Raw genomic sequence first — 24,897 nt, 5'->3', positions numbered from 1 at the left:
GTAAATTTTCTTTCTTATTATGACCCACAGACAATCCTACTTTATTTCAAAATCTTGTGAGGACTTCATCCTTTTCTTGGTTTTCAGCCAGATGAAACAAGTGAATGCTGTTTCATTATCTTCAAGTTTCCCTCTTTCAGGCCCCCTCCCCCGCACTGGGCCATTCACCATGCCTTATGTCACTTTCTAATTTAGTCAGATTATTACTCCCCTAGGTGGCACTTCATATTTACTGAAGTGTTTCCACTTGCATTACCCAACTTGATTAAAAAATTATGTGGGTGGCATGGGGTACCGCAGTTTCTTTATTCCTGTATGAGATCAGCATAAGGTGGAGCTCAGAAACAGAGTCCCGGAGAGACAAAAGCGCCACTTGAAACTGCTGAAAATATTGGAAGGGATGTTGGGAACTCCCTGTACATGAGACTGTAATTTGACTCCATTTAAATTATATTTTCAAGAACAAGCTGAACCTGGCAAACGGGAGGACCTGCAGAGATCCAAGCAGCTGACATGTGGATTACATCTGGGTTACACAGGTAATGAAAAAGCAACTAGGGAATGAAAGGATAATAAATGTTTGTTTCAAAGGTCTTCCTTGTTAAGTGCTTCTCCTCAACAAGACAATGATAATAGTTATGACTCATAGGCTCCCCCTGGTAAGTCTCCTTAAGATTTTCTTTACCAATGGCATCTACGTCACAGTTATATTTGTTGCTGCAGCCAACTTTTTCTTTTCTACGTGGAAACGCATGGTGATGCCCTACTTTATTTGGGGATAAGGAGATGGTCTGCCAGTTTTATCCTAAAAATGTTTAAATGTATGATGAATCAGGAATTCATTATTTATTGCGAACCGATTTCTACTTTACGTAGAAAGTACAATAGAACAATTTATTGGCTCTATTAAAGAATACAGATGTTATTCATTATGTAGATGCTTATCATTTATAAATACACCAAAGCCAATACCTATGAGTTCAATAGTCCTTTCCTTGCATAGTCAATTTACTTTCTTTCCAAAGATGATGTCATTATTTAACGTACATTCTAAATCCACCTGTGGACTTATGTATGTATGTATACATGTATTTCTGTGTGTATTTCTTGTTCCATTCAAAATGGCTGGAGAGGTTAAGAGGGATCCTTTAAGCATACTAATTTTTCTCTAATAAATAAATTTATGAAGACATTGGAGTGAAGAGAAAGTAACAGTATAGGCTAAACCGCTGCAAGGTAGGAAAATGTATTCTCTCTGTCCTTCTGTTGTAGTAGTGCATATGGCTGAACTCTAAATTCATTTTCCTTTAACTTTAAACAAGAACAATATTAAGATTACATTTCAGATAAGCCCTACAAAGTGAAGTCTCATAGTAGGATAACATATGGACTTAGAGACGAAGGGGAAGAGCAGAGTATTTCCCTAAACTGGATTAGCCTGATAATGAAAACAATCACAACTATTACTCCTACTATTCCTACTTCTACCGCCACTACCACTAACACTGGCAGTGATCATTTACCATGTGCCAGGCACGAAACTCGGTACTTACGTGCATCTCTACACATAAACATCACAAGAGTCCCATCAGCCTCACTGTACATGAGGAAAAATGACAAAGTATATGAGGTCAGACAGAGAATGACAACTATCATATGCTTTCAGTTATATGAGGAGTCTAAAAAAAATGACACAAATTCTGTTTACAAACCAAGAACAGATTCACAGACTGAAAACAAACTATGGTTACCTAAGAGGAAAGAGGAGGGGAGAGATAAATTAGGGGTTGGAGATTAACAGAGACACATTACTGTTTATAAAACAGATAAATAACAAGGACCTACTGTATGGCACAGGGAACTATATTCAATTTCTTGTAACAACATGTAATGGAAAATAATCTGAAAGGAAAAAATATGTGTATGTATAACTGAATCACTTTGCTGTACATGTGAAACTAACACTGTAAATCAACTATACTTTAATAAAAAATTTTAAAAATAAAGCATATGAGGTCAAATGCTAGAAGCATAAATAGGGTCATTCTGCTACCCCTACAATTCTAAAATTATTTCAGAATTCTAGCAAAGACATATTAAAGTAAGTAGGAAACATGCCAGTGTTCTCCTTGAGGACAGAGACTACAATTTTTTTTCATATTTCTCCTAGTCCTTTGCATAATTAGACCCTTAATAAATGTCTATTGATTTCACTGATTTATAGCACTCTTTGAAAACCACTCACTTAAAAAAAAGTAGGCATAGAAAATCCAGTATTTCCTGTGTGTTCAGTTTAATCATAATCCAAATGACAGCTGAGTATCTACCATGTACCAGGAACAGTGCTGGACATGGAAGGGCATATAAAGATGCCTAAGGCACAGTCCTTTCCCATCAAGAAGATTATAGTGACAACAAGTGAACCTAGCCTTCTATTCAAAGTTGTTGTTTCATCAACAACAACAGCACTACCTGGGAGCCTGTGAAAAACGCAGGATCTTGCACCCTGTGACAGAGCTCCTGAAACTGCATTTTAACAAGATCCCCAGGCGTTTCATGTACACACTGAAAGTTTGAGAAGCACTCTTCTCGCACACACGTGCGACATAAAGTAGCTTAATGTAATTAACAAATTAATCCTTACATCTCTTTGGCAGTGAAGACAAGGGATTACATAATCCCAGGGAAAATCAGGCCTCGAGATTTTGTAACACGTGATGGTCAAAGCAGCCTGAAGAACCAGAAATAAAGAAAAGCAACAGGAAGCAAAAAGGATAGCGAAGCAGAGATCTGTCATATTTTGGAGCTTGGGATTAGCAATCTGAGCTGTCTCACTGCAGAAAAGAAGGGAGTTATTAAATAAAGTGAGAGGACACAACAGATCTGCAGACTGGTAGAATGAAACAAGAAGGGGAGTGCCGGGCTATGATGGGTGTGGATGGAAGGTAAATATTCAATCTCACTGTATCTAAAGAACTCCTGAAAGAGTAAGGATTCCGTCACTTGTGAGCACTAGACGTACTCCATAATTGCCCACACTGCTCACAGTTTCTGGAAGAGGTGACCCCATGGGCCATATGCCTCTATCCCCCAGCCCCAGCCCCAGGTCACCCAGACACAGGTGACTAGCTCTGAGATGGATACCTGACCCAAAGACAGCCATTCTTCTGCCTTGCTCCTGATTTATAACTTGGTGACTTAGCTCTAAGAGGTGAGCTGAGCCCATCAGCTATTTGCTCTTGAGAATTTGACATGGATAACTGCCAGTTAGCAGCAGGCACTAGAGCTGTTATAAATTCAGGGCAAACAGCCATGTTGGAGTAAATACACAATGAATATACAAAATAAATGGACAGAAAAAAAGCGAGGAGGAAGGAAGGGTTGGGAGGAGCATTCAGATGCTCACAACAAGAAGAACGAGAGACTCTGTGGTCCCTGACAGATGAAGACCGCAGTACTGGTTTTCAGCGTTTTAATTCCAGGTTCTCTGAGGTCCAGTTATACCTCGTTTCCCACTTTGGAATGTCCATGAGAGTGCCACTGGGGTACACATACTTCTATAACCCCACTTCCTTTACTTCAAATATCTGTAGTAGGTTTTACATGCCACTCGCATGGCCATGGTTAAACTATGAATAATGGCCTTATTTCAGAGTTAGTGAGTGATAAAGGGGGAGCCAACACACAGCTATTTTTAAAACAACGTTGCTCTTAAAGACGTAGGAGGCTACCATTGCCATGTCTAATAGTTTTAGAGTTTACTCCGCACCACGATGAGCATTCCTATCTAACTCGATGTACTGACAATTGCCTCAAAGAGTAAGACTCAGGCTCACCTTTTAGTACTTAAAAAGCGCCCATATGCTTATATTACTTGAAAAGACTGAGCAAAGAAAACTGTGGACAGATTGGAGCAATATTGTTTCATCTACTTCAAAAAGAGCAGATATTTTAATTCACTGAATACCAATTTTGAATGAGACAATAGTTGCCCACATCCTTAGCTCATTAAATACTCAAGGTTTAAACAGGATAGAGATAGTCACTGAAAAACAGTCTGCTGACTATAACTCAATAAAATAAAAATTTAAAAAAAGATCAAGTTACACATTAAAAAAAAAAGTCTGAAAATCATGATACCCTCTCAAATGACCTTTTCTTTTTTTCCCCCTTTTCCAAGAAACTCAATTCTGAGCCATCTGTTCCCTGAACAACTGGATGATACTGCTGAAATTGGTCTATTGGACAGTGGTTGCCAACTGTGCTCTAGGTAGGTTCCAGTGAATTAAGCCCCTTCAGAATTTAATCATAATAAGGTCAGGCTGACTTGCTATTTTTTTGCATGTACTAATGCTCTGTTCTCATAATACAAAATTGTTAGGTACTGGAAAATGTCATTGTCCCCGAGCATTCAAAGGTGTCCTGCCCTTACCTCTTGTTCACCAAGCCCCTGAATGGATGGCAAAAAAGTCTTTTTCTGACGAATCCTATGGCTTTCTTGTTTCTGAAGATAGTAAAATTATATGGCTTTCTGAGTTTAAAACTAAATTTACAGAGGTGACTGTGGGAATACAAGATTAATGTCCAAAAAAATTTATCTTTTTGTACCCCCCATCTCCAATCACAATTGCACTTGTGGACAACGATACTCAGATATGACTGTTAGCAGGAAAGCAGCTTCAGGTAAGGCAAATCTCCCATCACACAGGCAGGATGAAGTACTTTCTGATCTCAGGTTGATGCTGGAGATGTGACTTTTTGTGCTTTAAATGTGAGATTTCAATAAACTCAAAGCACTTAGAAATAGTCAGAAGAAATTAGAGACTGTATTTCATGTCAGTATAAATATTCCATCCTTCCTCTGATTAAGACTCCGTAGGCTTTGAAGTACTGCTCTCTCCGCAAATACTCTTAAAATACACTTACCTGTGCTTCATTTAGAGCCCATGGGAAACACAAGAGAAGTAAAAGTGTAGCTATATGTCTACAAAAGTGACACTGTGGCCACTCTGTTAATGATGTGGATGCTTTAAGTGGCAAAAAATCCTGACAGCAATGGTAATCATTTCTCAACGGGGCAAGAATCACTTAGTAGAAGTGATTTTAATCAACTACATATTACTAAACAGCAACCACATTACATTGTCCTGAAGATCAGGCCCACACATTTCTGTGGCTTTATGTGCAAGTTGCAAATATTCCAAGAAAAACCTTCCACAGTGTTCCCTGTAGGAGTGAATGCTCACATACCCATATCTTGTATCCTCTAATTCACATTAACATTTACAGCACATTGCAAGAACTAATGTTCCTGAATGGTGACTTAAAATCACTAAGAAATTGTTAATGGAAGTTAGTCATGCTTTGTTTAAAAAACACTACATACTTCTTTGTGCTATTAGTAAAATTTTAATCCTGAAAACAACAGTGTTAACTTTCAACTCTTGAGAAAACAAGGATAACGTGAGTAGATAAGGTATGAATGAAGACACTGGAACCAGGCTGTCTTGAGTCAATCCTAGGTCCACCTTTTACTGACTCTGTGACTTGGGCCAGTATCGAGCTTCTCCACACCTCACTTTCCTAAAAATTAGAATGGGGAGAACAATGGCATCCAGCTCCTGAGAGTAGAGTGAGGACTGTGGAGTGAGGACTGCGGAGTGAGGACTGGATGAGTTGATGCACGTAAAGTTCCCCGCTCAGAGCCTGGCCTGCTGCAGGGGCTCAAAAAAGGTATTTATGATGATTGCTATCACCTGTTACTAAGTCCCAACTCCTCTTATGTCTACAAGACTTAACCTGTATTTAAATAAAGAGACAATACCAAATAGCAGTGTAGGGAAGTGTGAACATCTGTCAACTTTTTTATGTGTTAGAGAAAAGTGCTCAACAGTATGAATCCAGTGATAGAAAAATCTTTAAACTGAGGGAATCAGGGAAGACTTCATGAAAGAGGTGGGGTTTGATTCCAGCTCTTTCCCCCTGGGATTCCTTACCAGTCAGCAGATACTTAGTGAGAGTTAGTCATGCAAATAAGATGTTTTGCCTGTGTCCACAAAGGCTCTGCAAGAGGGGAAGAAGGAAAACTTTCCCTTTGCAGCTTTTCCCCATGACTCATGTGTGTTTCTGCAAAATCAGTTGTCGAAACCTGGTTCCAGCTCGAAAAGTCAACGGTATTACGGGTCATTCGGCAAGAGGCAGGTAATACTCAAGGAAGTCAGACGTAAATAACAGCAGGCCTGGTCCAGAAGCGTCAGCAGCAGGAGATGGAGCTGGTTGCAGCGGCCTCTCCAGGCCTTTGCACTGATGGTTTCCTACCCGCTGTCCTCCTGTCCCCCTCCCAACCACCATTCCCACCCAAACCTCCGAAGAGAGGGCCAAGGGTGCTGGAGGGAAAAGGCCAATTAGCTGAGGGTTTTCTAAAAGAGGGAGAATTTCTAGCCTCTTGGAAGCCTGCACTCTGAATGGGGTGACTGCTGGACAATTCCCAATGTTGACTATCAGAAAGCAAGACTTTGTGAAAACATTTTTTCTTCATAGAATCTTAGAACTAGAAGGAATAGCTAGGGCCATCCCACCCTCCCTCTAGCTTTATGGGTGAAGAAACCAAGACTCAAGGATTTCTGAGCTTGCCCAGGACCTGACTGTCTAAACTCCTAAGTCAGTAATCCAAGTGAGGGTCCAAAGCATAAGTCAGACTCAAGAAAAATAACCCAAAATGTTTCCAGGGGTCATATTCTCCTAATAATCCCAAAATCCCTTTTTAAAGAAAGTATCCCCAGTGTTTTATTTTACTTTGCACATGAAATTCCCAGGAGCTAGGGAACTATTGAGTAAATCATAGAATGAAACAATAAACACATACATTTCTGAATATAATACTCAACAGTAATTGTTAGAGCAGGCAGGTAGCTAGATATGAGCAGAGAAAGGGGGACACAGGCAAATAGCAGAAAACCATACGTCTTGTAAACAACAGGGATCCTGGGGCAGACCAAGAAAAACAGGATCCTTTGCACTAATGAAAAACCACACCTTCTGGGTTGATAAGTGTCCTGGAGGCAGAAGGGTGGGACAGGAGAGGAATCCCCACTATCCGAATGTAACCTTTCGATCATTATGACCTCTGTCCAAATGTAACCTTTCGCTTATGATACCCCCATCCAAATGTAACCTTTTGTTCATTATGACCTCATCCAACTTCCCAGTCAAGACTAAGTAAGAATGAAAAATCCCTCCTCCCCACGTGGAAAGGTGGAGTTGGGATGAAGATCAGGAAAGATGACCCCAAACCCCTCCCCACCAATGAGTATTTTGCCCATTCATTTTTACACTCATATAATGAGCTTGCCAAGGAACTTGGGGCAGCCACACACCTGGGTCAGCTCGCTCTTGCCTTGAGAGCGGACTACCTACCCCTTAATAAATCCTTGCTTTGCTTTCTTAACCTCTGTGTCTTGTCTCTGAATTCTTTCTGCAAATAAGACAAGAACCTCTCGACCCCAACATCTCAGACCTTACTTATTCCTCTCATGAAAGTTCTTAACGACACCACAGACTAAATTTTTGCTAAATATAAAAATTCACACGAAACAATAAATTGATATAGGAAAAATATGAAGAAAGAGCAGTGAATTCCAAAAGGCAGCCTGTCATTCATAAACTCCCCTCCCGCTGAGGTCCTTTCTACCCTCCAAAAAAATTTGGCTTCAGTTGAATTAACGTTTTATCCTAAGGAATTTATTTTTGACAACAGGATGTTCCTGTTATTTTCAAGTCCTGTAATTTCAACAACAGGATTTCAGGGCAGTGAAATGAAATCAGAAGAGTAGAGTAATATTAATTTCTGAGTCTAATCATAAATGGGTAAGAAAACCCCAAATAGTCCAAAACCTGCCATAAAAAATTTAGGGCTATCTCCTTCATGAATTTTCTGAATTCTTTTAATTAAAAAAAATCACGATCTAACATGCAGTAAAGATTTTTTGGCTGAAGTTCTTCCCTTTTTAACTGTAGCCAAACTTCTTCAATGTAGAGCTGGGACAGGCCAGCTAACATCTTCAGAAATTTCCCTTTATGATGGTACACAAGTTTGTTGTTTTCTTTATTTCTCTTTCTCTCTTTCTTTAAATAAAAGCTCATGGGCCACAAAGTGGAAATAATTTTTAGAACATGCTGAAAGTTCAAGAGTGTGATATGCATGCCTCTTTATCATTTCAAATGATAAAATCTTGTAATTGATACTTTTAAATGATAAAATATCACCAAATGTTGAGACTGCTTGTCATAACTCATTTGAAAGCCTATCACTCGGGTGTGTGGGGAGAAGTCAGAAGATACCATCTCCTCTAAATCAAACACTTGCTTGAAGATTCTGCTGCCTGTTATCGCCAAGAATAGAGACTAATCTAGCTGGGTTTGATTATGAAGGAAAATGCATCAAAACCCATACTTGTCTGGGATGTTCTAAATGGAAGACAAGAAGGAAATGATGATTTCACAAAACAGGGAGTGAAAAAGTGAAGTCCTTACAGATGTGGACTCTGAATCAGATGGCCCTGGCTGTGAACCTTGGCACTGCTTTCTAATAGTTATGTGACTACGGGCAAGTGAATTTACCTCTCTGAGCTTCAGTATCCTTGTTGATAAAATATGAATAAAATCTATTTTTTTCATAAATGCGTTGTGAGAATTAAATGAGATTAACTTGATTAAAGTGCTTAGCATAGTGCCTAGCATGTGGTAAAGACTCAATAAAGGACAGCCATCACCATTCACTTTAGCATGTGAACTGATTTAATTATTTGCTAAAACTTAATAATGCTAACTCATGGATGGAAATTATACATGGCATTTAATACTCTATTTCATATATTTGGTAAATATCATAATTTTTTTTTGCAATAGCAAGCTTATCTGCAAAGTCATCATCACCTCTAATCCAGTGTCCAACACCATTTCTCAGAAGAGCAAACATTTCCTTCAGCACCTACAACAATGACTTAAATCAAAAAATTAAAAGTAGTGCTACCATATAATCCAGTGATTCCACTTCTGGATATTTATCCCAAGAAAATGAAAATAGTGATTCCAAATGATATATGCACCCCAATGTTCATTACAGCATTATTTACAATAGGTAAGATAGGGAAGCCACCTAAGTGTCCATTGACAGATGAATGGATAAAGATGTGGTATACATACATGATGGACTACTACTCAGCCATAAAAAAGAAAGAAACCCTGCCATTTATGACAACACGGGTAGACACAGAGGGTACTACGTTAAGTGAAATAAGTCAGACAAAGACAAATACTATATGATTTCACTCATACATGGAACCTAAGAAAACAAATGAATAAACATAATAAAACAGAAAAAGGCTCATAGATACAGAGAACAAACTGGCTTTCAGGAAGAGGGAGTGGGTGGGTGAAATAGGGAAAAGGGATTAAGGTGTACAAACTCCACTTATAAAGTAAATAACTCACAAGGATGCAATGTACAGCATAGGGAATATAGGCATTAATACTGGTAACTTTGTATGGTGACAGATGGTTGTTAGACTCACTGTGGTGATCACTTTGTAATATATAAAACCATTGAATCACTATGCACAGTATACCTGAAACTACTATAATACTGTAAGTCAATTATATTTCAATTAAAATCAAACAAATGAAAAAAAGGTAAGGCTGTGGGTCAATGTTCAGTCATTTGAAAGCAAGATAGACATACAATCTTTGAAAATATGTATGTTTAAATCTTTATTTGGTTCTGCCACGGTGACCCAAAATTGTCTATACTAAATCCTAGATTTGAACCCACAGAAAGGTGAGGGGTGATGAAGTCTTTACACTGGGATGTAGATCACCTAACTGCTCAGGGATGCGCTTCTCTGTGGTTGCTGTTCTGAAGCTAAAGGAGCGCAGGCCAACACCATGGTCTCCTTTACTGTGACTACGCTGTTATTTTCACAGCTATGTTAATGTCCTCAGAAGACATTTCCTTTGGCAGTTAAGGCAGCTGTGTTAAAGGCTCCTATCATGTTATTTCAGTATCTGAGTAATAATAAATAGTATCCTCGGGGATTTTTTCCCCCTACTTTCCTCCTCAGCAAAGGGGTAATTGACCCTCTTTTCATTTCTGTATTATTTCTATAAACTACTAAAGTTTAACTAATGTTCCTAAAAGGGTTTTAAGTAGCTTATAAAGACATATCCTCAACATAAAATAAGAATGAGAGAAATGGAGCAAATAAAAAATAAACTAAGATTGAATCAGGAGTGGGGTACTGAAGAGCTATTTGCTAAAAATGGGCTGTACATTCATCCTGGTGTGCTTTCTCTAGCATATGTTTAGGGGCGAACACACACACTCAGTGGTTCAAGAGAAGCACAACTCTTTCCAGTTGGAGAGCAACATGGTTATTGTGTCATATAACAGACAATACTCTTGATCTTATATCCATGAGAACTACAGTATCGACTTTTACATGACTGCTATTTATTCATTTAATGTGCATCTATGAAGTACCAACTACGTGCATGAGATTTTGTGCACGAGATTTGCCATGCTATTCATCAATGATGAATCATACATGGCCCCTGACCCAGAGAAGACCGGAGTCTCCTGTGGAGGAGAGGCTTGTGCTAAATCTTACTGGAACGTGTTATGAGTGATACACAGCCACCTGGAGCGTGGCGGGACCTCAAAGGCAGGAGAGAGTTATTGTGTGCAGGGGAGCTGGATGGTGAAATCATATTTGCCAAGAAAGAAATGACATGAGAATCAAGAAGGACATTTGTTATTTAAGTGACCTGATAGGAAAATGATGTGGACAGCCTTGGAAAAGCCAGACTCCCTTTCCCGGACAAGGGCAAAGAAAAGGCAAGGCTCAAAAATTTCTCAGCTTTGTTTCCTGTTGCTTCAGGAATCACCTGTGCTCTTGAGAAGGAAGCACAGTCTGAGATTTTCAGGAAGATAACATAATTATGATTAATCTTTGTTCCTCTGGGGCTATAAAACTTTCAAGGCCAAGGATTTGTGTGTATGCTCTGATTTGGGGCCTATGACTTGGGACAGGGACCAGAATTAATGACTACATAGAATTAAAACATAGGCTTGATTGGTCCAAGGATATACGGACTGTGTATTTTACTAATTCAGAGAAAAGACCTGGAGTGAAAGAGAGACCCGTCTTTTCACACCCCCTCCGCTACTGTCTGTGTGAAGCATAATTATGGAGGAAAGTTCAAGAGAGCAGCCATATAAGAAGTTCAAAAGAAGCCAGACGATTCAGAAATTGCAGCTGCACCAGGAAGGAAGCAGTTACTGAATCAATGCTCTCTTCTCAGGACCCTTCAACCCAGTGAACACAACAAGATGTGATCCATTAGATCACAGCTGCGTGGAGGGGGCTCGGGGTGGAGTAGAGGTGTAATTCACCACCCTTGAAAAATTACACTTTCCTTTGTTAGCTGGAAACTGGTCAAACTTAACAACTGAAGAAAGTACTACTATTAGATAAAAGCAATGAACTGAAGAATACTGAAGAAACAATATTTCTGGAGGGAGAAGAGGCCTTTGTACTGCCCCTGATCTTTTCAATGTAAATTTGTTCTTTATTGATAAATAAAAATCCTTCCTAAAGTATAACTGGAGTCTGACATAGACATCCTTAACAAGACACAGGGTATATAAAATGCTAGGTCTAAAGCTGGACTCTCCTGATAGCTTACAAGCAGTGTAGCCATCAGCATGTAGCAGTCTTAAAAGAAATACAGCGGAGATTCTCCTGTAGTGCAACGCTTTCAACCAGAAAGAGTACAAAACACTATAATCCATCTAATAAATGCTACTACTATGCAATTTTGGAAAGTTACATTCTAAGATGCATCTTTTCGAGAAAGGATCAAGAAAATAGAGAGGTTTTTAGGCTATCACATACGCTAATATCAAATGTCTTATTTTTTGTAACTCCTTTTCTATAATCCTCGTAAAAACACACAGCAGAGATCCTGATGTTAATACTTGCCTTTGCTTGGAGTTGCAAGTGGAGTACTGTTTCTGGCCTTCCTTCACATTAATTTAATAAAACAGAAAAGAAACGCTAGAAAGTTCGTTCTACAGTTAAGGTGTAATCATCACCAAATAAACAGTGCCAAGGTACCGGTCAAATAAAGTCACGAGTAGTTCTCAGCCCATGGTTTGGTAAAATGTTTAGGATGTTATTCCATCTTTTATAAGAAAGAAGCTTTTATAAGCCAAACATAAAGCCAATTGCTAATGAAATCATAATGAACTTATCATTATTAAAAAAAATTCACTCAATATAAAAAACCAGGATGCTGGATATAATTTTCAGAAGCCAACTATATTTAAAACATTCATTTAATCAGTATCTCTCAGTTTACATCCATTTAAAAGTCAGGTTGGCCATTTCTGGGTGCCGTGTGAGTTCTTTTAGGATTTCTGAATTCCATCTCCTGCACTAGATACTGTGTTAGGTACTTTTGCACACAATCATCAGTTTAATCCTCGTGACAAATCCATAAGACAAGCATTGTTTTCTCCATTCTTTCATTTAATGAGTATTTACTGAGCACCTTTTAAACGCCAGAGACTGTTCAAGGCTCCAGGGCCAGAGCAGTGAACAACCTCACAACAGAAAGTCCTTGCCCTCCTGGAGCTTACTTTCTAGAGGATACTTCTTTGTCTTCATTCTTTGTAATCTAACCTTGTCCTGAGCTAAATTCTCAGAAAGAAGTTAAAACGTAAAAACTTTCTCTTAGACCACAACTGGAATCTGACCGATACCTGAGAGGCAGAAAATACGAAAAAAAATTCAAATAAATAAACACATACTACATCTGATGGTGATAATGCCATGATGGAAAATAAAATCGGATAAGGTCACTATGGAGGTCTGGGAATTACTAATATTACACAAAACTGTCAGAGAGATACAAAGTCTCCCATTAAGAAGCAAAGCTGAGATATGAGATTTTTCTATGACCAAATCAGTGAAGTTGACAACAAATATCTCTTTCAAACAATACGAAACGATAGTAAATTCCAGTATTATCACCAACATGTTGTCCCAAATAAATTAATGCTAGTCTTGGAATGGCAGAATACCACCTAATGAATACCTTACTCTGCTAGGGAAAAAAATCCTATCACGTTATTTCTAAAACACACAGATCCTCACTGTCACCATGTGTACCCAAATAGGTATGGTTAATCATTTTTTCTAATTCTTCATCAGCAGGATCTGGAGGAGGACACCTGGAACGCCAGGTGTCCCGGGCAGGCCAGCACGTGACTCACGTCCGTAAAATAGTTGCACTGGATATCTGATAAGCCTACAGATTTATATGAGATATTTCTAGACCTCATAAGCTATATTGTTTTTCTCACTTACACTCAGTTTCTTTCTTTTGCCTAAAGCATTCTCCCCTCAAAAATAATCAAAAGACCCTGGTGATTTGAATCTTAGATTAGCCTGAGAATGATATATTTTTTTCCTATCTTAATAGAATCCAATTCATTTGATTATAGTCATCCCTTAAATCGCAGTATTTGCCTGAGCACAAGCTATCCAGTAAAGACACTGAATAATATTTACTACAAGTCTGCATTAATACAGGGTAACAAGTGTCCACGTGTGGTCATTTGATGTGACATGCATGTATTTAATTATTTAACTTAATTTATTTATTCCACCTGGGCTGCCTCATTCCAAATGGACCATCATAAGGAAAATACAAAAATAAGACTTAAAAAATGCTGGAATAATTTGCACCTAAGAGTGAAAAGTCCATTTAGCCCAGACTTCATATTTTCTCTGAAAGAATGGAAGAAACATCCTAGATTTCGGACTGCATTTAAAAAGAGGGTAGGCCTGACAAATTCATAAGCAAACACATGAATTTTGAGAATCACTCTCCAAAAACACTGAGCATGTGGAAATACATCAGCTGGAAAAAATGAAGTCCTGAGCACTCCACTTCCTAGAAAAATCCAACTTCCATCTCTACTGCTATTATAAATAATGTATCATTACCATCTCGAAAAACCATCTTGATACAAACAATAAATAGAAATTAATTATACACTATTTGTTATTACTGCTTTGAATACAGATCAAATGATTAAAGTTTCCCTTATTTAGGGTACCATCTCAATTATTTTATAAGCATCAAAAACAGAAAACAAACTTACAAGGTCTTTCAAAAAGACCTGCTTTTACAGTTAGCCCTTGTTGATGGAAAAGCAGTAGTTCAAACTGAATAAAATTAGCAACTTTGACCGTTCCATGGGACTGGAATGTTTACATAATTTAATCAAGACCATCTTTTTTGTGATTTAAAGTAACCACAGGACTTTCTATTTCCTAAGAGTGATTATAAGTGTCACATGGTTTGCCAAGGGGCAGAAGACTTCTATTCCACTGAACAAATTATAAAGCAAGAATGAGTGGCAGATGGTCGTACTTTCTGATCAGATTTCAAGAGCCCTAACATACTAGTTACATGTATAGGGAAAAAAAAAGATCTTGATAGCTATGGCCAGTGGTCAAATAAATTGCCTATTTATCAGATCAGTGTATGTCAAAGATTATCACTTGGTTTCATGCAAGGTCTTAATAGGGGGGTTTAGTTTAGGTGATATCTTAGAACCACATTCTTGTAAAGTGTTTGCAAAGCACTGTCACACACCTTATCTCCCTTTTAGACAGTCACAGCAGATACCATGATTCCTCTTATAATGACAAGGGAACTATTTTCTTGGCTAAGAAATTTGCCTACAGTTATTAGGTACTCTGGGAACTAGAGCTCAAGTACAGATCTTTGAATCACAGACAGATGTTAATTTTACTCTACTAGGGTCACCAAATTTTGACTGATGAGGTCTAAGTTGAGTCTTTCTCATACTGAATTCTACTAAAAGAGATATGGCCATAAACGCATTTATATTTTGGTTGCTTTGCCTTTAATTTCCAGAAGTTTCTCGTTGTACCCTCACAAGAATATCTTTCTTTATAGTTTTACCTTGGGGTGGATTGCTTTTATTTTTAATCAAAAGACTTAGCTAAATGTGAGTAGAAATATATGGTATTTTTTTTTTAAGTTAAGTACTTGCTAACTTACTAAAATGCATGTCTAGCATTCACTGGAAAACTTGAACAGACAAGAGTAGGGATCCAGTTAGAGAAAGGTGATATTTACATTTATAAGGTATCAATAAACTGTTAAAATATGTTCTGGCCATTGGATGATTCCAGGTTCAAACCGTTTGCTCCAGTCTTCCACTCATGCTAACTGGCCCATTTTTATCTTTGCTCAGGCAGCCTGAAATCTATGCACGGAATGTCCTAACCTCCTTCCAATAACCTCTCTTCAAGTCCTTCTCTAACCGTATCTACCCACAATGATCTTTCCTTCAACTGAATTTCTGAATCACCAATAATTTACTGTTTGTACTGACCTCTTATTATTTTTTTGTCTTATTGCTCTAAACAGACTGTAAGATTTCCCAAAACAAGAGTTACAATTTATTTGTTTTTATATGCTGCTCAATACTAAACATGATAAAGGTTCAAGAAACAAGAAATGTTTGTTCTTCTAGCCTTATGGCACTGCCAGTATGTATTTAAATGAGATTTCAAAAGGCAAAGTCAATTTATTCTCATTCAAAAATACTGAAATCACAATATTAAAGCAAGCACAAATCTCATGCAGGTTTACAGAGTCTTTCATTTTCTGCACATCTCCATTTTTACTTAACTTGCTTAAAGAGCCTCCTCTACCCTGAGGTATGTTCTAAAGCAAAGCAAAAGTTCAACAAAAAAGCTTGTTGAATTATTCAGAACTGAAAATGAGAAAGTACTTTCGATCGTAATACTGAGAAAAATGCACACTAAGTGATTATTACATAAAAAACTTTCCTTATCAGTGATCGAAAATATTGCCATCTTTGTGTGTGAAGAAATGTCTTAAATCTTTAAATCTCTACCATTTTCTTTCCTCATTCAAATGTATATTAAATTTCATGTATCCTGAAAACAAAATGACTTTGAGACGTCAAACTAAAAGGTCAGGCTTACGATGTGAATCACTAAGAACACTCAAGTGTGGGGTATGAGATAGGTTCTTCGATTCACTGCAAGCATAACCTAAAACCAGGATCTAGTTCATTCTGGAGTAATTCTGATTATTTTGCGCTTTAGGGCATTCTGACAGAAAGATCCATATATCTGTAGAAATGTACTCTAAATATCTTTTTATCATAATTTCTTCATTTATTTACTCCCCAAATATTTGTTAAGCACCTACTAGGTATATGTCAGACACTGTTCTAGACTCTAGGGAGACAGTGCTACCAAAACCAAAAAACCAAAAAACAAAACAAATCAAACTTACTGAGATTACATACTTTTTAAAGAAACAGAGTTAGAAAGATGGAATAAATAAGAAATATAGGATTGGATGGTGATTAGGGCTATAAAAAAAATAAAGCAGCGAACAGAGATAAACAGTGAAAAAGATGGTCAGGAAAGGCTTCTCTGAGGAGCGCCACTTGAAGTGAAAGAGCATGCTATGCGAGTACCTGGAAGAAGAACATTCCAGACCGAAGGAACACCAGGAGTAAAGGTCTCGAGATAAGAGCAGCTGTAAAACTGCGTAACACACATACGTGTTATTTACTAAATGCCAGGCACTCTCCTCAGTATAAGAGCAGAATCAGTGGAACAGCATTTAATCTTCACAACAATCTCAAGAGGTAGTTACTAATATTTATCATCTCCAGTCTGTAAGTCAGGGAATCAAGGCACAGAAAGGTTAAATAACTTGTTCTGCGTTAAACTCTAGGAGGAGGCAGAATCAGAGTTTGAAACCAATCACGTGGTCTGCCTCCAGAGTCCCTTCTCTAACCACTGCACCACACTGCCTCTCTAAACAAGGGGGCTGCTGGGGCTGGGCACTGAGCTAAGTCTCCTTAAAAAGTTTTAGCAAGAACTTCTAGAGCTCCAAAGAGTATCGTCATCAAGATACAAGATACCACCTTTAATTTAAAAAATTAAGATTTATCAGCTTGAACCAACATAACACTTAATATAGCTATACCTGGAATAAAAATTCCTTTGGAAGAATAATGGACACAGATGGATTTGGGTCCAGGCTATGGCCAGCTCTACCTTATTATAGCCAAAAACACTCCATAGGTTTATTTCTTTGATTACATCTGAAATAATGAAGCAGAGATGGAACTTTGGTGCTTCTTAAAAGGGTTACATCTAATTTTCCCAAATGGTGAACAGGAAATTGCAGATAAACACTGGACTGAGGATAAAGCAACCACAGAAGGTTCAGGCTGTCGCTGAGCACACATTAATAAAATTGTTGTGGGTTACTACTAGCTCAAACTATAGCTTGTTTGTTCTCTTGGGAAGGGAAAAAAAAAAGCCAGAAATCAAGTTTTAAGGGTCTCAATAAAGAGCCGGAGCAAAACAGTGAATGCTTTCAGTGCTCATGATCCCATGTAAAACCATGATGGAGGCTGCCTTCTCGGGTGCCTCCCATTTATGGGTCTACGAGCACAGTTTTGTTAAAGCCCTGACATACAGAACTTTAGAAATGCATGAAAGAAACAGGACAGAGATTGTTTGCTAATGTGTAGGGTATTACTATTTTTTTAAGACTGCTGTATTTTCTAATACTGACATTTTATTCAGATCACATTATCCTGATTTAATAGATAGTCCTCTACAATGTGACTGGCTAAAAATCAAAAGGTGTATCATACTGAAGCAGTATGACAATTGTTTTAATATCCAAGGTAGTAGACACATCTTGTGATATCCAAATGGACAGCTCTGGCCCAAATGTGAATGAAATAAAACAGTTTACTTTGTGGCTGTAAGAAAGGTGCTTTTTCTTAATACACCAACTGTACTGTGATACTTATAATCCATTATTACTTACCGTGACTCCTAACAGCATGACTATTGCAGTTTTCTATTATTCAAAATAAAAACAACTGTCTGTAGCAAAGCACAATCTTTCCATAATGCATTAACTACTCAACTGATTCCAGAGAAGTTCAGGCAGAGCTTGGGGAGATCTTTGAACTGAAAGCATGTCTTCCTGGGCCAATGGTGTATGGATCAGAGTAATCAGACTGAAGGCAAATCAATAAAACGAAGAACCTCAAGCTTAAAACCTCCACGAAGCCTAAATAACTTTCTCATCTCTTTACCCTTAAAATTACCTCCTAATGGAGACCTAATTTTAAATACACAGTTCTTAAATCTAAGATGTTCCTTATACCTAAAGAGAAAGGAAAATACATTAAGCCTGTATTTATCTGCATGTGTTCAATCTGTTTTCAGAGCATCATGAAAAAGAAAATTACAAATCAATGAAATCTTATGATGGGATTAAGGTATAGATTATATTAACCAATTGAAATGAATTATTTCTATTAACATACAGTCTCTGAAAACTTTCCTCTGGCTTCAGAAAATTTTTGTCTTTTAAGCAGACTCTAGTCGAGGTTCTGCCAGAAAGAGATTATTTCACATTGGGCAAGTCATTTAACATAGTCAGATGTTATTACTTATTATCACTTAAATAAATGAGACGACTACAGAAGAAGTTATGTAGAAGATGGGCCTTCAGTTTCTTTGCTGAACCTATATTCTATCATTCAACTCCATTTTAACCTGGATTCAACATTGAATCTATTTATAAAGGTGCTATGAGCATGTGCTTTTTATTTAGTATTAATTTATGATATTAATAAACTCTATCCTTTCATAATGATTGTTAAAATGAACTCTTGGTTGATGACAATAAGAGACGGAGACAATAGACCAGATGATCCAACAATGCAGATAATTAGAAATTGTATCAGTTTCACATTGTCATTAATCTTTTACTTGGCTTAAAAGCGTGTCTTGGAGGTGAGGGTATAGCTCAGTGGGTTCAATCCCCAGTACTTCCATCAAACAAACAAACAAACAAATCTAACCACCTCCCTGCATGGAAAAAAAGCATATCTTGCTTCTATTCACTGAAAACACAGTAGCTAGAAAGTTGGCAGTCTAGGAGTCTGCTATGCATGCTGACAACACCAGCACAAGCATAATATTTGTTTGGTAGATTCACAACAAAGACTGCATACACAGATAATTAAGAACTGAGTGTATTACACAAATTAGCATCAACACACATTTACTCAGCAAATATTTTAGGGTCTGTTATGTTCCAGCCCCTAAGATGCAAATTTGTAGAACACATGATTCCTGCCCCTCATGAAGCCTATACTCAGCTAACTCTTTGCCTCTAAGCAGCACAGGATCCCCGCTAGTCAAAAGTATAACAAGGAGCTGTATTTTACAAGATTTCAGAGAAAGCTTTGAATGCATTTCAACTCTTACTAACTTCCAGCTAAAAATTCCTCTACCTCAAATCCAAATGTTTAATGCTTCTGCTCATACTTCTTTTATTCTGTTTTATCTTGAATACAGATGCAGAAAGAGTCATTTTTTTCTGAATTAGAACCATGTATATGTAAAAGCATTCAATTTGTCTTTTACTATTGCAATACATTTGCATCTTGTCTCCATCTCAAAAGGCTTTATTTCGCATAGACAAAGCACTACATTCATACTTATTGATTTTAACATTTCATTTTCTACCCACTATGCATCCTTGGAGAACTCTTCCAAATCCTTTCCAATTTGTTTTCAGCCTTTTTTTTTTTAAGTTGAAAACTCCCAGCTTAGATAAAAGCAACTCATTTAAGGGTAGTAAGATAGTGAAACTAAATCATCATTTCCATACTCTCTACATAGTTTTATTCATCCTTCTATTTTCTTGATTTTAAAACTTTGGCACCTATTGATTCACAATGTAGTCTTTTCATCTTTTTATCTGTATTATTGCAAACTTATTTTCTCTTCATCTTACATTTATACTCCTTGTTTTACTCTTTCAGGTCTGTAACTCTAATTTTACTCTTACTGAAATCATTCAGTGATGTTTCAGCATTTTTCTAATTTTCCTCCCTGAAATGATATCTATTGTTTGCCAGTTTGTATGCATATTCATCACCTCTTCCTTGTGGTCTGGAATCACATCTCCCTTTTCTTATAGAGAAGAGATTACATACAGCTCTGGTTAAACTGGCCAAAGCAAACAGGTGACTTGAGTTGGACAGTCAGTGCTTCATCCTCTGGCCACAGTGATTGGTTTAGGGATGGGGACGTGACTCAGTCTTCTATTTTCATTGTGGGAAAACAATACACTTTTCCATTGGGAAACTGAAGAAACCAGAAGGATCACGTAGGCTAGGACCTGCCAGTGGCCTCTTTTCCTGCCTCCTGGAGAAAGCCTGCCAATACTGAAAGTAACTAAAAAATCCAGAGGTGAGTCATGGAGTGAGATAGAAACCTGATGACATCTGCTTTATTCAGCGCTGCCTGAATCCTACTCTGCTCTAAAGGTTTTAACATACATGAGCTATGTTTTCTTATGTTAGTTTGAGTTGGATTTTTTGTCAATTACACTTTAAATATTCCAAGAATATGCTTCTAGGAGTTCCTTAATCTTAAGAAGTAATTTACACATCATGAAAATCAGGCTCAAAACACATTTGATATGGTTGTAGATACAGTCAAAATGTCTGTGAACAGTAGGACAATATGAGAAAAGGATTTAAGCCTCAGAGTTAACACCCTGGGAATTTAGGGAGCATTAATGATGGCATTATACCCTAATTTAAATTATACAGCTTGGAAAGGATCACACTGGTAGGAAAATCTGAGGCATAATTTTTTGTCAACTGATAGCATAAAGGTATTCTTCCTTCAGTGAATTTAAGCAAAGAAGAGCTACATATTGAGGTTAGGAGGTATGGAACATCTGAATTCCCTACCACTCATCTTTTATCTGCACCAAAGTCAGTTCTTAGAGCTCTGAAGGGAATCAGGTTCCTTATGTGTATATAATCTAAAATGCTTGCTGTCACTGAAATAGAAGTGAATTTATGAGATAAATCCTCAAGAGGCTAGTTAATTCTTTCTAGGCACTCTGCCTGTGCAGTCGCCCACGCCAGAAATCTAAGAATCATCCATGACTTTTTCTTCCTCTAAATCAAATCAATCAGCCAGGCCTGACAACTATACTTTAAAGTTTTTGAATCCATTCATGTCTTTTCATCTACATTGCCACTGTCTACAGAGCAGAACACTACCACCTCTTGCCTGGCTTATGGAAATAAGCTTTTATCTCCACTGTCTGCATTCACCTATTCCCCTACAACCTGTTCCTTATGCAACAAACTGTTGTGAAGGGGAAGCTTTTAAAATCACAAATATAATAACGATATTCTCTCTCTTAACCCTTCAGTAACTTTGCATTGTCATGTAGATCAAGTCCGGAATCCAGTCTAGCCCCTGCTTGTTTTATCTGATAATCCTGGTCTTCTTGCAGTTCCTCAAATAACCTCAGCTTCCTTCATGCAGTAGGCTCTTCCTTCTACCTGGAACACTGCATCCCTTACTCTTAACCTTATGATTTCTACTACACTGTTACTTCCTCAGGGACACATTCTTCGACATCAGGAACTAGAACAAATCCTCCCAATATATAATTTCACATATTAATTTAATTTTCTCTGGTGCAATTTATCCACATTGCAATTAACCAGTTTAAAGCTTATCTGTTTAAAACCTGTAAGCTTCCTGAAGGCAAACACTATGTGTATCTTGTTCCTCTCACATTCCCCCTATTATACTGAAGAGATCATTGATTATCTATTAATCCACATACTTAACTTTATTCCTCTTTCTCCAACTAACATATGACAATATTGTTCCCCTCCCCCAGACTTGATGGGACACATTTTGAGAGACAGTTTTCCATGGGTCTCTCTCTTTCTGCATGTGCTATAAAGTATATCCTTGTTGCTTACTCATTTTATATATAGGAGTTTCTATCTGTTACACCCATACTTCTAATTTGTCCCTCCCCCACCTCATCCTGCTTTCCCCTTTGGTAGCCCTAAATTTGTTTTCTATGTCTGTGAGTCTTTTTCTGTTTGTAAATAAGTACCATTTTTTTTTTCAGATTCCACACATAAGTGATATCATATGATATTTACATTTCTCTTTCTGACTTACTTCACTTAGTATGATAATCTCTAAGTCCACTTACATTGCTGCAAATGGCATTATTTCATTCTCTTTATGGTTGAGTAATATTGCACTGTGTGCGTGTGTGTGCAACACTTAAGTTGCTTCCATGTCTTGGCTATTGTAAATAGTGCTGCTGTGAACACTGGGGTGCATATATCTTTTCTAATTAGAATTTTCTCCAGATACATGCACAGGAGTGGAATTGCTGGATCATGTTGTAACTCTGTTTTTAGTTTTTTTAAGGAAACTCCATACTGTTTCTCCATGTGGCTGTACCAATTTACATTCCCATCAAAAGTGTAGGAGGGTTCAGGGTTCCTTTTTCTCCGCACCCTCTCCAGCAGGTGTAGACTTTTGGATGAAGGCCATTCTGACTGGTGTGAAGTAATACCACATTGTAGTTTTGATTTGTATTTCTTTAATAATTAGCGATGTTGAGCATCTTTTCATGAGCCCACTGACGAACTGTATGCCTTTGGAGAAATGTCTATTTAGGTCTTCCACCCATTTTTTGATTGGGTTTTTTTTTTTTTTTTTGATATTGAATTGTATGAACTATTTACAAATTTTAGATATTAACTCCATGTCAGTCACAGCATTTGCAAATATTTTATCCCATTCTGTAGGTTGCCTTTTTGTTTTGTTGATGGTTTATTTTGCTTATAAACACTTTTAAGTTTAATTAGGTCCCATTTGTTTATTTTTGCTTATATTTCTTTTGCCTTAGGAGACTGATCCAAGAAAATATTTAAGCCATGAATTCTTAAGCTGAGGTACCAGGATGGGCTTCATGGAAATTGTGAATCCAGCATGCAAGCACTATTGTTTTAATATAGTTCCTGAAATGAGTAAATTGCTTTTATCATATTTTCCAAAAGGCCAGGAAAAATACTAAGAACCATTTAAGGGTACATGCATGTCTTACCTCCTTATGAATATTTTAGATTTATTTGGAGTATATTAGAGTAAGTTGGAAAACAACAGTTTCTTCATTAAATCTATTTCAAATGTCAGCTATCTGCGATACTTAATCTAAAACTCCAACTGGTCAACCTCTTTCTTTAAATCACGTTTTTGTTCTCAAGTACTTGATAAAATGTGTGTGATCAGGGTATGTGAATGTTAGCTAATAAAGTGCCTGGCATTGTTCTAAGAGCTTAACATGTACTAACTCATTTATTACTTACAACATCCATATGAGGTAGGTATTATTATTATTATTATTATTATTATTATTATTATTATTATTATTATTATTATTATTATTAATATTAGCTGTTACAGCTGAGAAAACTGAAGAGCAGAGAGGTTAAATCACTTGTCCAAAGTCGCATAGCTAGCAAGTGTGGAAGATGTGAAACCAGACAGGTAGATACATGAATTTATCTTTGCTCCTGATGCAGAAGCTATATTATTGGCTTCTAAATTTCACTAAAAATTCAAGAACTTTTTGGATTCCTTCTGCTTTTACATGTTGGCCTACATGTGCTACCTGATTCAATTTAACTAAATTGGGCTAGTTAATAATACAATTATAAAATAATAATAGCTTACCCATCACATCCTTGGAGAGTACATTCTTAAAATTTGTATTATTTGACAAAATCAGAGTCAAAGCAGTTCAGAAAACTGAGGTTAAGGAAAAAGTGTAAAATGATTCTAAAACATGTTGGGGAAGAAAAAAATATTATTCCAAAATCTGATAAATATAATTCTTCTTAGGAATATAATTTGGTTAGTAAAACTTCCTAACAGGCCATTGGGAAGTAAAGGTGTGGGCCTCAAGAGAAAGAAGAGATGAGACCAAGGAAAGGCTGATTTGCTTTTCAAAGAAAGTGAGAAAAAAACTGGTTCGTTTTTCAGGGGCAGCCCAAGAGGGAGATAAGAGAGAGTTGAGGACACAAAAGAGGGTGAAGGATAGAGAAGATATGACAAGCTGAATGATGGAAGAAGGAATGAGCTGAAACAGAGCCACTGAGAAAGTCACTATGGTGCAGATGACAGAAGAAGCATTAAAAATAAGGATGTCAAGCAAGATGCCCATTATACTGTTTCATTTCCTCTTCACACTGACTCGTTGCTTTCAGAATTTAGCAGGACACAAAAAAGCAAAAGATGGCTATGTTCCCCATCTTTATTGATAAGAGACAGAGAAGAAAACTCATGAAAGCTAATGCAGAGTGGAGAGGGAAAATACAAGAAATGCAGGAATCCAAGCACGGAGCTACAGGTGAGGACTCTGTACTCCTCACCTTTCCTGTGATGGGGAACCAGGCCAAGCTCTCAAAACCATTATATGGAAGGGTGATCCTGAGAGGATGGAGTACGTGATAAAAGCTCTAAAAGGATCCTTTTCCCAAAACAAAACAGATTAATTGATGTTAATAACCCCACCCTTCTTGAATCTCTCTTCAAATGTTTATAAAAACTTGTTGCAGTGCTGCCACCTATGAGTCTGTGTTACTTTCCCACGAGTTTTGTGTTATTCAGATTTTAACCTGCTTAAAGTTTGCATGCAGGTCTTATTGGATTGAAATGTAATGTATTTTGTATTTAGACTGACCTTGACTGGTTTTCAGAAGCCTCAGAAAAATGTGTGTGTAGCATCCTGGTTTACCCTGGACTTGGACTTCCAGCTACATTTTGGAAGATTTAGAGAAAGCAATCACTGTTACCATGTTTTTAGGAA

General features: G+C 37.3%; 1 protein-coding gene and 1 long non-coding RNA gene across 3 annotated transcripts in view; one reads left to right on the top strand and one right to left on the bottom strand.

Annotated features, from left to right (window-relative positions):
* Positions 1 to 24,897, bottom strand: part of ADGRV1 (adhesion G protein-coupled receptor V1) — a 471,359-nt gene that overhangs the window by 84,017 nt on the left and 362,445 nt on the right. The window lies entirely within an intron of this gene.
* On the top strand, positions 157 to 24,897 carry LOC135321063 (uncharacterized). The gene is made up of 3 exons (XR_010380482.1): positions 157 to 539; positions 4,181 to 4,270; positions 24,072 to 24,897. It is a non-coding gene; the product is annotated as an uncharacterized LOC135321063 (long non-coding RNA).

This window comes from Camelus dromedarius, chromosome 3, assembly GCF_036321535.1.
Source record: "Camelus dromedarius isolate mCamDro1 chromosome 3, mCamDro1.pat, whole genome shotgun sequence".
NCBI lineage: Eukaryota > Metazoa > Chordata > Mammalia > Artiodactyla > Camelidae > Camelus > Camelus dromedarius.
This window is presented reverse-complemented; position numbering and strand designations above follow the sequence as displayed.